At 43.1% G+C, this 14,323-nt stretch overlaps 1 protein-coding gene across 2 annotated transcripts in view; it reads left to right on the top strand.

Annotated features, from left to right (window-relative positions):
- The first annotated feature begins 10,343 nt into the window (after positions 1-10,343).
- Positions 10,344-14,323, top strand: part of FOCAD (focadhesin) — a 1,730,079-nt gene continuing 1,726,099 nt past the window's right edge. Inside the window, exon 1 of one of the 2 annotated variants that reach the window (XM_085634390.1) lies at positions 10,344-10,453. The gene's annotated coding sequence lies outside the window, so the exon portion shown is untranslated. Of the gene's footprint in view, positions 10,454-10,636; positions 10,698-14,323 lie in introns of those variants that run through there. The other variant, XM_085634400.1, reaches the window with a different exon arrangement.

Here is a 14,323-nt window from a genome sequence, read left to right as displayed (position 1 = left end):
ATTCTAGATAAATTCCAAACCTTACCATCATTAACCCTGCCAGCATTAAGTAGCACTTCAACTACTTGAGTAGGTTCAGAAAATGTTGATTCACCTTTGCGAATTCATCCAGGTTTTTTAATTCGTACCCATCACCAATATTAATTACACCATCCTTGGTACCATGTTTAGCATCATAGTAAGACTTGCTTCTATTATGCATGAGTTCCATACGTGAGCAAACTTCATCCTTGGAACAAGGTTGTACATTGTTAGAAAATAACCATGAGGGAATAGCTTTAATGCGAGGATTCCTACCTTTCATGAGTACAAAAGGTGAATGTCCTGTGGATTCATTGACAGTAACACGGTAATTCCACACTGTTTTCCCAATTTGAGTAGGCCAATCAAGGTCATTTTTGAGAGATAATTGAATTGTGTTTTTTAAAACTCTATTAAACCTCTCCACCATTCCATTTCCGCTGGGATTATAAAGGGAAGTTGTTTTATGTGTGATCCTCAATTTCTTTAAATAACATTTGGCCTTAGTAGAAAGAAATTGTACTCCATTGTCAGAGAGTAAACATGAAGGAATACCTTCAGTCATAAATGTTTCATCCAAAAATTATAAAACAGAGTCAGTGTCAGCATTCTCAACCATTTAGACAACTGGCCACTTTGAAAATAGATCAATTATGACAATAAGAAAGCAATGAGATCCATTAGAATTACTAATAGGTCCCATAATATCAATGGCAATGGTTTCCCATGGATTTTTAAGTAATAACCCATTAGACATAGGTGGACGTAGTGTTTGCAAAGATTTATCAGAAGAACACGAAATACAATCCCGCACCATTTTTTCACTTTGAGAATCACAACCCGGCCATCTAAATAACCTTTTTACAATGGCCTTAGTTCTGATAATTCCAGGATGACCTTCATGACAAAGATAAATGATACATTTACGCAAACTTTCTGGAGGAATTATTCCCTCACCTCTCAAAAGAGTATTGTGAGAAAGAGACAAATCTGACCTAACCTCCCAAAAAGGTCTATTAGATTTATTCAAAAATTCCTTTTTTTTATGCCAACCATTAATAACAAAGGAAGACACAGATTTGAGAAGAATGCCATTCTCATATTCTTTGTCCCATTCTTCTCTGTCAGTAGCCGAAAAACCATCATGGACAAAAGCAACTTGTAATTCATTCCATTCATTATTCTCACACTCCTCAAGCATCACAGGCATTCTTGATAAAAAAAAATCGGCAATCACATTATTCCTTCCAGGAACGTAAATTACATTATAAATAAAATTTTGCATCCTCATAGATATCCTGGCCAGTCTCGCTGAAGCTGTAATGGCACCCTCCGTAGTTAAAATCTTTACTAGAGGCTTGTGGTCGCAAAGGAGAGTACACATCTTGCCCCAGATAAAGGATTTGAAATGTTCCAACGCCCATGCGCATGCTAGCGCTTCTTTCTCTATAATTGGATACTTCTCTTCACAAGGTGACAAAGATCTTGACGAATAAGCAATGATATATTCTTTACCTTGATTGTCTATTTGTGACAAGACAGCACCAAGGCCCTTGTTGCTAGCATCAGTAGTGATTATACTATTGAGTGAAGGATTAAAAATTTGCTAACATTCGTGACAAGAATTTTCAATTCTATTAAGGACAAGGAGGCGAGGATTATGCTTTCTCATTTCTTTACTAGAAATGCTCAGCAGCCAAAACACAGTATAAGAAAAAACTACAATACCCATGAACACCAGGGTATGACGTATAACCATAGAGTCCATTGTCTATATAAGCCAACATAGCAAGTACAACATCCTCTTTCTTTGGTGAGGAGAACAGTTTCCAAAAGTAGAAGAAACAGATGAAGAGTCACAACGACCAACAGGAGGGATCACCAGCAAAGATCGCAGGAGACTGTAAGGCAGAACGCACATCCCTGGAGGGCGACAGGATTCTGGTAGCCAGACGCCATCGGATGCAGAGGAAACCAAAAGATGCAGTAAGAGTGTCACTTCGGGTCAGAACCTGAAAAGAGACAGACTGCCGTAAAATACATCCAATATAAGAAAAAAAATGTAACAAGGGGGGGAGAATATCAGAGAAAAATATAACAGCAGAAGGTACATAATACATATGCGAACATCTGTGTAAATGCAAATTAATACATGAGAAGGAACATAATGGGTGGGATAATCCTCGCCTCCTTGTCCTTAATAGAATTGAAAATTCTTGTCACGAATGTTAGCAAATTTTTAATTCTATGTCAGGACAGGAGGCTCCGATTATGCTTGTTCAAAGCTTATCCACCACTACTGAAGCAACATGATCAATAGGTTTATAATAAAAAGCCTTAAACATGGAATCAGAAGACCAATCTGCGGCCTTCATAATGTCAGACAAAGTCACACCCAAGGAAAAAGCTTTAGAAGCCATAGCTCCCCGTGCAGAATGCGCCCCAAAAATAGATACATCAATGCCTGCTTCTGACATAAGCCAGCGCACCCAACGAGCTAACGTAGCCGGGGTAACAGGACGAAAGGGTTTCTGCAAAGCAATCAACAGTTGACCCTGTAAATCAGAACGTAAAGAAGCAGTACTTACCTCATAATCTTTGAGACATTGGACCACACAAAGATTGGGACGGAGAGGAAAAGAAGGATAAGATATCACTGAAGTATTCGTCTTGGTACGACGAGAAATGCGAAAAGTAACACCCTCAGGGGTAAAACAACGACCAGCCAAATCTAAGGCCCGAACATCAGAGACTCGTCTGCACGAGACCAGGCAAAGTAACATGGTCAGTTTGGCTGACAGCTGTTTGCGGGAAAGCAAAGGGTTGGAAGGCCAAGCGTCCAAAAAGTTCAGGACAATGGAAACGTCCCATAAAGATGAATATTTAGGACACGGGGGAGTCGTTAGGCGAATACCCTTGAGCAATTTAGTAATCAAAGGGTGCTCCCCCGCAGGTTTACCGTCAAGAGGAGAATGGCCTGCCGAAATGGCCGAACGGAAATTGTTAACGGTCCGATAAGCTAAGCCTGAAGAGGCAAGAGACGCCAAAAAATTAATAATTAGAGAGACATCCGCTGAAGCGGGATCAGCTTCCCGTTGAACACACCAATCACACCATCGTTTCCAAGAACCTGCGTAGCGTTTGTGAGTGTTGGGTGCCCAGGACTCGCTGATAAATTTGCAAGCGTCGCTTGAAAGGCCTGGGACCGACCAACGGTCCCCGAAAGTCGCCAAGCCAGAAGACGGAGAGAGCCTGACTGGATTAGGGGATGCGGATTCCCTAGAGGGTCCAGCAACAGATTCCACTTCTGGGGAAGAAGGATCGGCACCGCACAACACATTTCCAGAAGAACCGGGAACCAAGCCTGAGCCCTCCACAGAGGAGCAATCAGAATCAGCTCTGATTGAAATCGCTTTGTTCGAGCTAGGACTCTCGGAATCATCATGAATGGAGGAAAGGCATAGCACAGCTGGGCAGGCCAGGTCTGGAGAAATGCGTCCGTGGCCAGAGCCTCCGGATCCGGTCTCCAACTGAAGAATCGGGGAAGTTGCGCGTTGAGGCGAGAGGCAAAGAGATCTATGTGACTCTGCCCCCAAAATCGACTGAGGGAACGAAAGATGCGGGGGTGAAGTCTCCAATCGCTGAAATCCCGAAGGTGACGTGAATGCCAATCCGCAATCAGATTGTTGCGGCCCGGAAGATATTCTGCAATAACAGTGATCTTCCTTTGCAGACAATAGTGCCAAAAATCTTTGGCGATCTCCGCTAACAATTTGGACCTCGTGCCGCCCAATTTGTTGACGTAACGAACCGCGGACACATTGTCCATGCGGAGAAGAATGCAACAATTGGCCTGAATAGGTGTGAGACAACGAATCGCAAAGGAACCCGCCAGGAGTTCCAGACAATTGATGTGAAGAGACAATTCCTGCGGGGACCAACGACCCCCCGTTGAAATCGGGCCGCACCGGGCTCCCCAGCCCCACCGACTGGCATCTGACTCTATCACTATCTCCGGAGAGGATCCGAACAGGGCTCGACCATTCCAGGCCTCCATGTGGTCCAGCCACCACTGCATCTCGCATCTGGCCTCGTCTGATAGAGGAATCTGATCGGAATAGCGAAGACCCTGCTGAAGATGACGGATCTTCAGCCGTTGTAATGCCCTGTAATGCAGAGGACCTGGAAAGATCGCTTGAATTGAGGACGCTAATAGACCGACTACACGAGCTATAGATCTCAATGACACAATCCGTTTGGAGATAATCGACACCAACTCTCGTTTGATATAACGAATCTTCTGAGAGGGCAACAGAAGTTGACAGGTGAGTGAATTGACCTGGAAACCCAGAAACTCCATCACCTGTGAAGGAAGGAGGACAGATTTTTGAGGATTCACTAGAAACCCTAATGATTGGAGGAGATCGATCGTCCAATCGAGTTGCAGGGTCAATTTGTGAGGACAGTCCGCCAAGATCAGAATGTCGTCCAGATAAACAATCAGGCGGAGACCCCGCGCGCGTAAATGTTCCACCACTGGCTTCAGAAGTTTTGTGAAGCACCATGGGGCCGACGAGAGGCCGAACGGAAGGACCTGGTATTCGAACCAGCTCCCTTGCCACTGGAACTGAAGAAAACGCCGATGTGGCTTGAAGATTGGGACTGACAGATAGGCGTCTTTGAGATCGAGACGAACCATCCAATCTCCCGCTCGGAGAAGGTCTCGCAAAAGATGGATCCCTTCCATCTTGAAATGTCGGTAAACCACTCCGCCGTTGAACTCCTTTAGATTGAGGACGAGGCGAGAACCGCCCCCTCGTTTCGGAACTAGAAACACCGAACTTACAAACCCTCTGGGGTGGCGGGTAGTTTGAAGAATAGCCCCTTTCGCGAGAAGAGAAGCGATCTCCGAGGAGATGATCTCCTGATCCTGAAGAGAAAAAGTCAACGGGGTAGGAAGGAGAAGTTGAGGCACGGGCTGATAAAATTCTATTTTGTAGCCCTGAACAGTTTCGAGAATCCAGGCATCGCTGGAGATTAGTTGCCAATTGTGTAGAAAAAACTGGAGCCTTCCCCCCAAAACCACATTGGAAAAAGGAATCACTCTCACCTGAAGTATTGGAGTCGTGATGACCTCCTTGTTGTCCTCCGAAGCGACCCTTCCGGAATTGTCCCCTTCCCTTGCGGGAGGGATAGAAGTTTGAACGGGTGGAGAAACCGGGATCCTGTCCGCCTCCACTGTGGGACTGAAATCCTCGTTGAGAATTTTGCTGTGATCCGCGGCCGAACGAACGTCCCTGAGACGTCCGGCCTTAGCGAAAACCGGCCGAAACGCCCGCTTCAGCGAAGCCTGGGCTTTGTCAAGGCCACTGAAGGTGGCCACAAAACTAGAAAGTTCTTTGAGGAATGGTTGTCCAAATAAAAGCCCCTGAGCCAAGGGACCGGCCTCAGAAGAGGAGAGCTCCGCTAACCTGGGATCCAGGCGAAGAAGGATGGAGCGGCGTCTTTCGCAAGAAAGCGCACAATTGGCATTACCCAATTGACATATGGCTCTCTGAGCCCATTGAATGAGTTCATCTGGGTTGACCAGAGCCGATGATTCCTTGGCCAGAACACCCAAATCTAACATCTTCGTGAGTGGGCCCAATAAATCTAGAAGTTTATCCTGGCAGGACCGCCAAGATCTATCCAAACCCTTTTTAGGGTCTCGTGCATACTTTTTCAGGTAGGTGACCATGGTAGGGTCAACCTCCGGAGTGTCGGCCAAATGATCTGCTAGATCAGGACGGGGACATTCAGATCTCATACGTGCCCGGGCATCTTGAGGAAAGGGCTGGCGAATGTGGGATTGGACGTAATCCGCCACCGCTGGGGAAGGTAGCCAGGAAGTGGAATGGGGATGCATAATTTCTAAAGGTTCAAATGTAAGAATGGGTGGAGTGGAAGGCGCGTCAACAAAATGCTCTTTGCGAGCCCTCTTCCGAGGAGGTGGTTCAAATTCAGGCGAGGAAGCATCATCACCGTCGGGATCATGGAAGGACGAAAAAGAAGAAGAAGTCCCAGCCGCCCCTGCAATGGAAGACGTGTCCGAAGACAGCGACTTAGCCAATCTTTGAAAATCAACCTTGTGAGGATTGACAGGGGACTTTGACGCACGGGACGGTAACCAACCTTGTTGCTGTGCATACAGAGACAAATGTCGCTTCAGAGGATTTATTGCGCGCACAAGCGCCTTATTCACGGAGTGCTGGACCCCTTGATCAAGAGCTTCCACCAAGTCCTGCTCTAAAGATTCTGAAGGATCTTCCTCATAATAATATTCCTCTTCATCATAGTATTCTGCCATACTGACACAAAGTGTAACAGTAGTCAAAGCCCACACAAACAAATCAATAGTGGCCAAAGGCACAATGCAAGGGGGAGTGAAAAACCCCACAGCAAGCCGAAGTGTAGATAAAACTAAACACTTCAAGTAAATAAAATTCAAATGTGGAGGGAGGGCTTGCTGTAAACAAAAGCTAGCACTCTAGGCAAAGCCTATGCACAATTATACAGCCCAAAACCTCGAAATTGCAAGAAATGGGCGTAATTAGGGGAAAAAATACTGAAGCAGTGGGCTCTCGGCGCGTAGCGTCGATTCTGACAGGCGAGACACCTGTTTGTCAACAACAAATATGGCCGCCGCGCATGCGCGGTAACGGCCGTCCAGTATTTGCAAAAAACGGAGCCCTCGCAGCACCAGCGCGAGTCTCCGAGCCCCTTACTCCCTCTCCACAGAAACAGATACGCAGGCGCAACGCGCCCGGTAACGGGAGGTGAACCACACGCTCCCCGCACTCGTAATTATACACGCGGCGAGCGAAGGACACAAAAACAACAGCGCCGATAACGGTGACAGCGTCACCATGACAACAATGCGCGCTGAAACATAAAGCGTGGCAGCGTATAAGCAATAAAACAAAGCTGCAACAATGTTACAATAAAAACGTAATAAACAAAGTCAAAAGCACTTAACTGGCTGCGGAGCAGCAAAGAAAGAGGATGTTGTACTTGCTATGTTGGCTTATATAGACAATGGACTCTATGGTTATACGTCATACCCTGGTGTTCATGGGTATTGTAGTTTTTTCTTATACTGTGTTTTGGCTGCTGAGCATTTCTAGTAAAGAAATGAGAAAGCATAATCGGAGCCTCCTGTCCTGACATAGAATTGAAGCTATGAAGAGCAGAAGCTTGTGCAATAGCTTGTTTGATAACTCTAAAATCATTGTTACAGGCTGGTGACCAATTAAAAGTATAATTTGGTTTTTTTAAAGTTGGCGAATATTGAAACTTTTTTCTGCAAAATTTGGTACATATTTGGAACAAAATTCGGCCATTCCTAAAAAAGAACGAACATCGTCCTTACAAGTATGTACAGGAGCGTCAGAAATGGCAGTTACTAGTGAAGGTTTGGGTTTAGCACCATTCTCATCTATCACATGGCCTAGGTATGTGACACTTTTTGGAGCAAACTTACACTTAGAGTGTTCCACTGTGAGGCCTTTCTCTTCTAAAATACTCAAAACTTTTTTCAACCTTAATAAATGCTCCTCCTCATCACTTTCAAAGATGAGGATGTCGTCTTGAAAAAAAACCAACACCTTTTTCTTTCCTAAACAGATGAAACATCAAACGCTGAAAAACAGCCGCAGCGGAAGCTTACCCGAAGGGCATACGCTTATACTGAAAACACCCAAATGGGGTGATAAAGGATGTTAATTACATAGATTCAGGTGATAAAGAAATCTGATGATAGACAGACGACAGGTCGATGGTGGAAAACCATTTAGCATTATTCAAACTGGAAACCATCTCATTTATTTTAGGTAATGGAAATTTATCTACAACAATATTGTTGTTCAAATGTCCTAAATCCACGCAGAGGCGGATTTTACCATTACTTTGTCTCGCTACGACGATCGGAGAAATCCAATCGGAGGCTTCAATTGGTTCAATAATATCAGCAGAGACTAATTTGTTAAGTTCCTTACAAACTTCGTTTCTCACTAAAATAGGGATATTGCAACATTTATGTACTTTTGGAGAAGAATCTTGTTTTAAAATAATTTTTTGTTCAAATTCTTTAAGGTTGCCGAACTCATTACTGAAAACCTTAGGAAATGGTTTTAGAATTGCTTTACCTACTTCATTGTTCTCATCTATCACCAAGACCTGTTCTTTACTATTCGGTTCCAAAATGATGTGTAATTGTTTTTGATAAAAAAAAAAAAACTGGTGGTCCTTTTTTGGCAATATATAGTTTCCCCCTACATTCTCTACCTTTAAACTTAAAAACAAACCAGCAATAACCAATTAGATCAATGATTTCACCTCCATATCCTTCAGGGTGAACCTCAGGTTCTAATAACCGACTTCCAACCGTATGTACAAACAAGGATTCCTAAAGCTCCTCATTAATAATTGTGTAGGGGGAGCCTGATTCAGCATAAATCTTTACCTCTACTCCTCCGATTTCCATAAGGCATATAGGTTTGTTAACTGATGACTCATCTGTAATATTCAGTACTAACTTATTATGTACATTCATCACTAAACCACCATCCTCACCTGTACCATCTTCAGTACCCTCATCCATGTTGTTTACAAATTTAACGTTTGTTTTCCTTTTACAAGCTTTTGTGAAATGACCCGTAAGTCCACAATTGGTGCATTTAGCTTTGAGTGCAGGACAATACTTACTATCAGCTAAATGTTGCAGACTGCCACATCTGTAACATTTCGGTTTGGTTCCCACACTTGAATTAGACTTATTATATGAAGGTTTCATACCAGAATTGTCTTTAGAATACATAAAATGTTTCTTTTTTCATTCACATTCACTTTACTTACAACCTCGCAAGAACTATTGTCTTGTTTAAGAACATTTGCGCACCTACCAGAGATTTCAGCTTTGCGTACAATAGCAATGATTTCATCAAGAGAGGAATCACCATTTATCCAAAGCCTATCTTGAATGGTAGGGTTAAAAGCATACATAACCATTTGGTCTCTAAAGAAATCCTGTTGAAGAACACCAAATTTGCAATCTAACGCTAACTTTTTAGTTCAGAAAGATATCATCAAAGGTAGGCGATGTTCCCAGATCGTAGAGAAAGGTAACTTTAGAAATCTTCTTACAAGAAAAAAAAATTTTGATGAAAAAAGATCAAAAAATTATCTAAACTTCTTTGCGCGGGTGCGATGCTCCTCAACGCCGCGTCGCCAGTGTTAAGTAGGACACTGGATGGATAATTTCTTGAAAGTCCTTTATTTAAGTTGAGGGACTGAACCGACATCTGGCAGCCTCATCAGCAAGCATAAACTGTTTAACTTCAAAACCATACATTCTAAATGACAGCAGGGAATTCTACATGACACAGGATAAATCTACACTAAGCTACATCATATAGAATGTACAAAAGAATAAGAACACAACACGTTTGTCCAGTATTAACAGGCTTGAGAGCTGCAATGAGCCTGGCTGACTGTAACCTATGTGTGCCTCAATTTCCTGAGGCTTGCACGATGCTGTCTTTGGCCACTGACCGATCAGGTTACAAGGGCACTAGGTTAGTGCCCTTCAATTTCCGGTGCTTTGCAGATATGTTTTAAGATCGTTTTAGGAGTTTCTCGTTGCTCAAATAGGTGTCATTTCTGATAATTGTATGTTTGCCTCATCTCCATTGCTTGATTTTGCTCCTGAGAAAGTGTCACTCCTAGTTGTTTAAATGTCACTCATAACTACACTGAAATTATGAAAATGTCACACATAGCCACCTGAAACCTTGGCAGCTATGAATCTGGGCATATATGGGAGAAGAAGAGTGCGGGATTTTTTCATCTATCTCGTTTGTATCTGTAACGTGGTAAGTATGTACATTTTCCTCATGTACCGTACTTGGTGCTATTGTGAAGCGCTCTGACACCTTTGCGTAAAGCCCGCGCTATATAAAAACGCATTAAATAAATAAATAAATGTCTCCCTGCCTACAAACGAACGGCAATAGCAACTAAGGTTTTAGCTTCCTTGCGAATCTCTCAGCGTCGAGTAGCTACGGTGTGTCAAGATCGATCACAAGATTCTCGAAATCAAAACGGAAACTATTGGGATCATTACACAGACAGAGATTCGTTTTTGCCGGCAAATCAAAAGTAGGCGGACCTATATGCGAGGCCTCTCGCGCAGAGTCCAGTTTTGGCACTACTCACCAATGGTTGTAGGAGTCCTCTGTCAGTCACATGCTCGAGCTGCGTGACGCGACGATCATGTGATGTTGCGTGGTTGCCTACGGTACTTCCTCTAATAGAAACTCTGCGTGCCATGTTGAAGCCGGTTTGAGTTGACAGCAAAGCAGTGGAAATCAATGAGATTCTGTGTTGAAAGTGAAAGGTAACGGGCGTCTTCTGTAACACTCCTCTGGGTTCACGTGGTCCCAGCGTGTTTGTCACTCGTGTGTAATGGGTAGCATAGCCCCGCTGCTTCTAGTGAGACTTCAGATACCCGATATTAAGTAGCGGCAACGGTGGCCATGTTTACTTTTTGTATAGCACCTTCTTCACTTTTTACGTGCAACGCATGACATCGTGGGTAGCAACAGCGCAAGTATCTCATATTCAGGGCAGATGCAACACAGGTAGTAGCGGCTTGTGCATGCTTCCTTAAACGTGATTACAGTTAATCAGCATTTTCATACATGCTTCCACAACCACAGCATATGTACAATATGAACAGTTGCAGAGAAACCATCTCACAGTGCAGGTACAACTAGGACTATAGCAAGGAAAATATTTTACGGTGTAATGGTAGCAGGATTTACAGCCCAGAATTGTTTTGAAGTTGGTATGGTATGGTGTCATATCGCAAGGAATGCATGTGTTATTTTTAGATGAGGAAACTTGCTGCACATCAGCTTTGATGTTTGATATGTTAAGGGCACAAGTCCTAAAAAAAGAAGTGGGGGACTAACTAAGTTAGGCAGTATGCAAGTAACAGTGTCACAACAATTTTACTCCAACTGACCTTCAGAACCGGTCAGATATCTAAATGTATAGATGGAATACTATGATGAAGTTACTGTGGTGGAGTGTTTACTTCACCGATAGGTGAGCAAGGAAAAAATTCCTTTTGATTTAGGTACCCTCACACACCCTAGTGGTGTCATGCTTCATCATCGGGTCACCCCGACGCCTAAAAGTCGGGGTGGGCTCAACCACAGTGTTGGGAGCTCTTTGAAGATGTTACAGACCAGGGGGGCTAGAAAATTCTTTTAAAAAACCTCAGACAGATCCCCAGTATCCCTTTATTTGCGGGTCTGTCTGGGATACTAAAATACTTCAAATAGGGTCTTTGTAGGATAATTATGGTCCTAAGACCCTAGTGCCAACATGTTTCAGTCCTTGAAATGGCCTTAAAGGTCCAGGACTTTCATCAGGGCAAAACAAAGGCCACCCAGGAAAACAGTTTTAGCAAACAGGGGTCCTCAAATTTGTGTAAGGAATGAGGGGAATGAATATAGTACAGAATCGAAACTATATTTTTGGAATGTCCAGCCGGACATCCAGTTTAATTCTTCAATGAAAAAGGCTAACAATAATCAACAGCAAAACATAGGTGGGACACAGTCCTGTATCCGTTGGGGGAAGAAGACAAATACAAAACAAACAGACATTACAGGCAAGGCAAGCGGAGCTTAATTACGAAATCCAGTGTTTTAAGCTTTTTTCCTTCAAACAGTGCACTTTTTTTCATAATAGACTAATGTGCATACTGTAGGGGAAACAGTGCAGGGGATTCCCTAGCCTGTTTATAGATGCAAGGGCAGAGTAGCTGCTCCTTGAAGGAGTGACTGATTTATTAATCCGTCATACTTCGTATTCCATCTGAAAAGAGAATAAAAGAAAAGAAAACAAACAGCAACCAACTTGTATTTGTGCGTTTTCTCAGTGGCCATTCCCATTATTTGCCACGAGTAGTACCTACATGTGTTTAGGTGATCATTAGGCCAGGTGGTGTACAACTCACTCCATCCATGTGCCACTCATACCTGTATCTGTACACTTAGTCAGTGTGCCAGGTATATTGTGCGGTGGCGAAATCGCTCGCATCCTAACTGTAACTCCATGCCAGTTAGTGTACACTATCAATATAAAAACTCTCTTATGTACCACTCACACTCATCACTCCTGTGGCATCCGTGATCGAACATGGTATTGTCTTGACCATGCGTGATTCATAAAAAAGCTGTGTGGTTTCTTGTGACATTTCACACACATGCATTCTCTCTTACCCGATTTTCGGACGGGATCCGTTTCTCAGGGGATCGTAGGACTGTATAGGGGTAGCTCTGTAGTCACACTCTTTTGTAGGGACCCCCGAGTGTGAGGGAGAGAGGAGATATATGGAAGTGATATAAGGATACTCTAATGATGAACATCTATCACGATGGGGACGGTAATCTCTCCATGCGAAAAAATACTCTCCCGCTCTGTCACCCCACTTACTTCATCAAGAGTCCTGCCCCGTTTGTCCACCTACTTGGTCTCGATCCCCGGCGTTTCGCGTCGTGTATCGTTTGGATGGCGAGTTTATACTTCCGCATATGATGTAGCTTGACTGGGTTGTTCAGCATGCTCACGTGATGTTTCACGTCAGCATATCAACCCGTCTAGGCTGGTAAAAAGATTGTGACAGATTATTTAAATGTTTGGCTAAAAAACAGGGTTAGGCGTTCACTTATCCAAACTCAGATTTTACACCGGATCATGTTCTGAGGGAGGAACAGTATTCTGATTCTCTTCCGTGTACGTGAAACACGTGACCGGATTCTGATCCAATCAGGTTTGACACGGATTTTGTAGTCCCGAATTAGTAAACGAAGGGAAATGTAGTTTCAAATACTTCAGGCTTGGCTATTAGCGAGAGCTAGATTTTCTATTCATATTATTACTAAGTTCTTCAAGGTTTCATTAATTATAATTAGGGACTTTTAATAAGAGGTCGGTCGTGCATTACCTCTGTTCTAAGGAGTACACATATCGTCAAGTATATTGAGGATGTATAGTATTTCACAACGTTAGGCTATGGTCTAAAGGAGTTGTAAAAACTTCACTGGGGTTCCTTATGTGTGTTACACCATTACCCGATTTTTCTTATAGCAAATTCATATACCCTGACTCCTAGGGTACTCTGATTGATATGTATTGGATCTAATTCATAACAATTTAAAGTGTGCCACTTAATGTTACTGATACTACACAACTTTTGGGGGTGAATGCAAGATCTCTTATTTGTTTAGTTGGTTCCAAGGTATGGAATCATTGAGACCCGTTTCATGAGTTCTCAAACGGTAAACCCATCGTTGCTCTCTTTCTAAGAGTTTTTTTTGGGGGTTGCCAGTGTTCTTTACCTTTTCAAGTACAGTCCATTTTAATTCAGTATCCTTATGATTTTTCTCATTATAGTGTGCTGTCAGTTTAGTGGCTGTGTTTGCTCTCCTTATTGTGCTCCTGTGTTCGCTAATGCGGACCTTAATTTTCCGAGTGGTCATCCCAATATATTTCAATCCACATGGGCAATTTATCATGTAGATGACTGAATCGGAATTACAATTTGTATGTGACCTTTGCTCCCATGGTGAATGTAATCCCAGGTCTAAGGTCTTGGTATGTTCTGTGAAAGGGCAAGCGACACATGAGCCGCACGGGTAATGTCCCACGATAGGGGATGTACCCCAGAGTGTTGTCTGATTTGCACTACTAGATGCCAAAGTGTTTGTGTGTACTAGGGCATCTTTTAAACTACTGTTTCTTTTAAAAGAAAACATTGGTTTCTCAAAGGCCAATTTGTTAGATGTCAATATGGGCCATTTTTTGTTTATTATTTTCTTCAATTCATTTGATGATGAATTGTACGTAGTTACGCAAATCAGCTGATCCAGTTCATTTTTAACATTTGTTTCCAAAAGAGCCTCTCTTGGGGTGTTTCGTGCTCTTTTGTTCGCCCTGTCCACGATCTTAGTTGGATATTTCTTCTGTTTCAGCTTGTTTTTCAAAATTGCTGCTTCTTTTTTGTAAGTCTGGATGTTGGAACAATTCCTGCGAATTCTAAGGAATTGTCCTACTGGGAGATTTTCTCTAAGGGAGCGAGGATGAGCACTGTCAAATCTTAGTAGACTATTCCTATCCGTTGGTTTGGTTTACAGGGAACTTTCAAGAGTCCCGTCTTTTGCTGTGAATGTGACATCCAGGAAGGACATTTTTT

Source organism: Triturus cristatus, chromosome 2_1, assembly GCF_964204655.1.
Source record: "Triturus cristatus chromosome 2_1, aTriCri1.1, whole genome shotgun sequence".
Lineage (NCBI taxonomy): Eukaryota > Metazoa > Chordata > Amphibia > Caudata > Salamandridae > Triturus > Triturus cristatus.
Note: the sequence above shows the minus strand (reverse complement) of the source record. Positions and strands in the feature narration are given on the sequence as shown.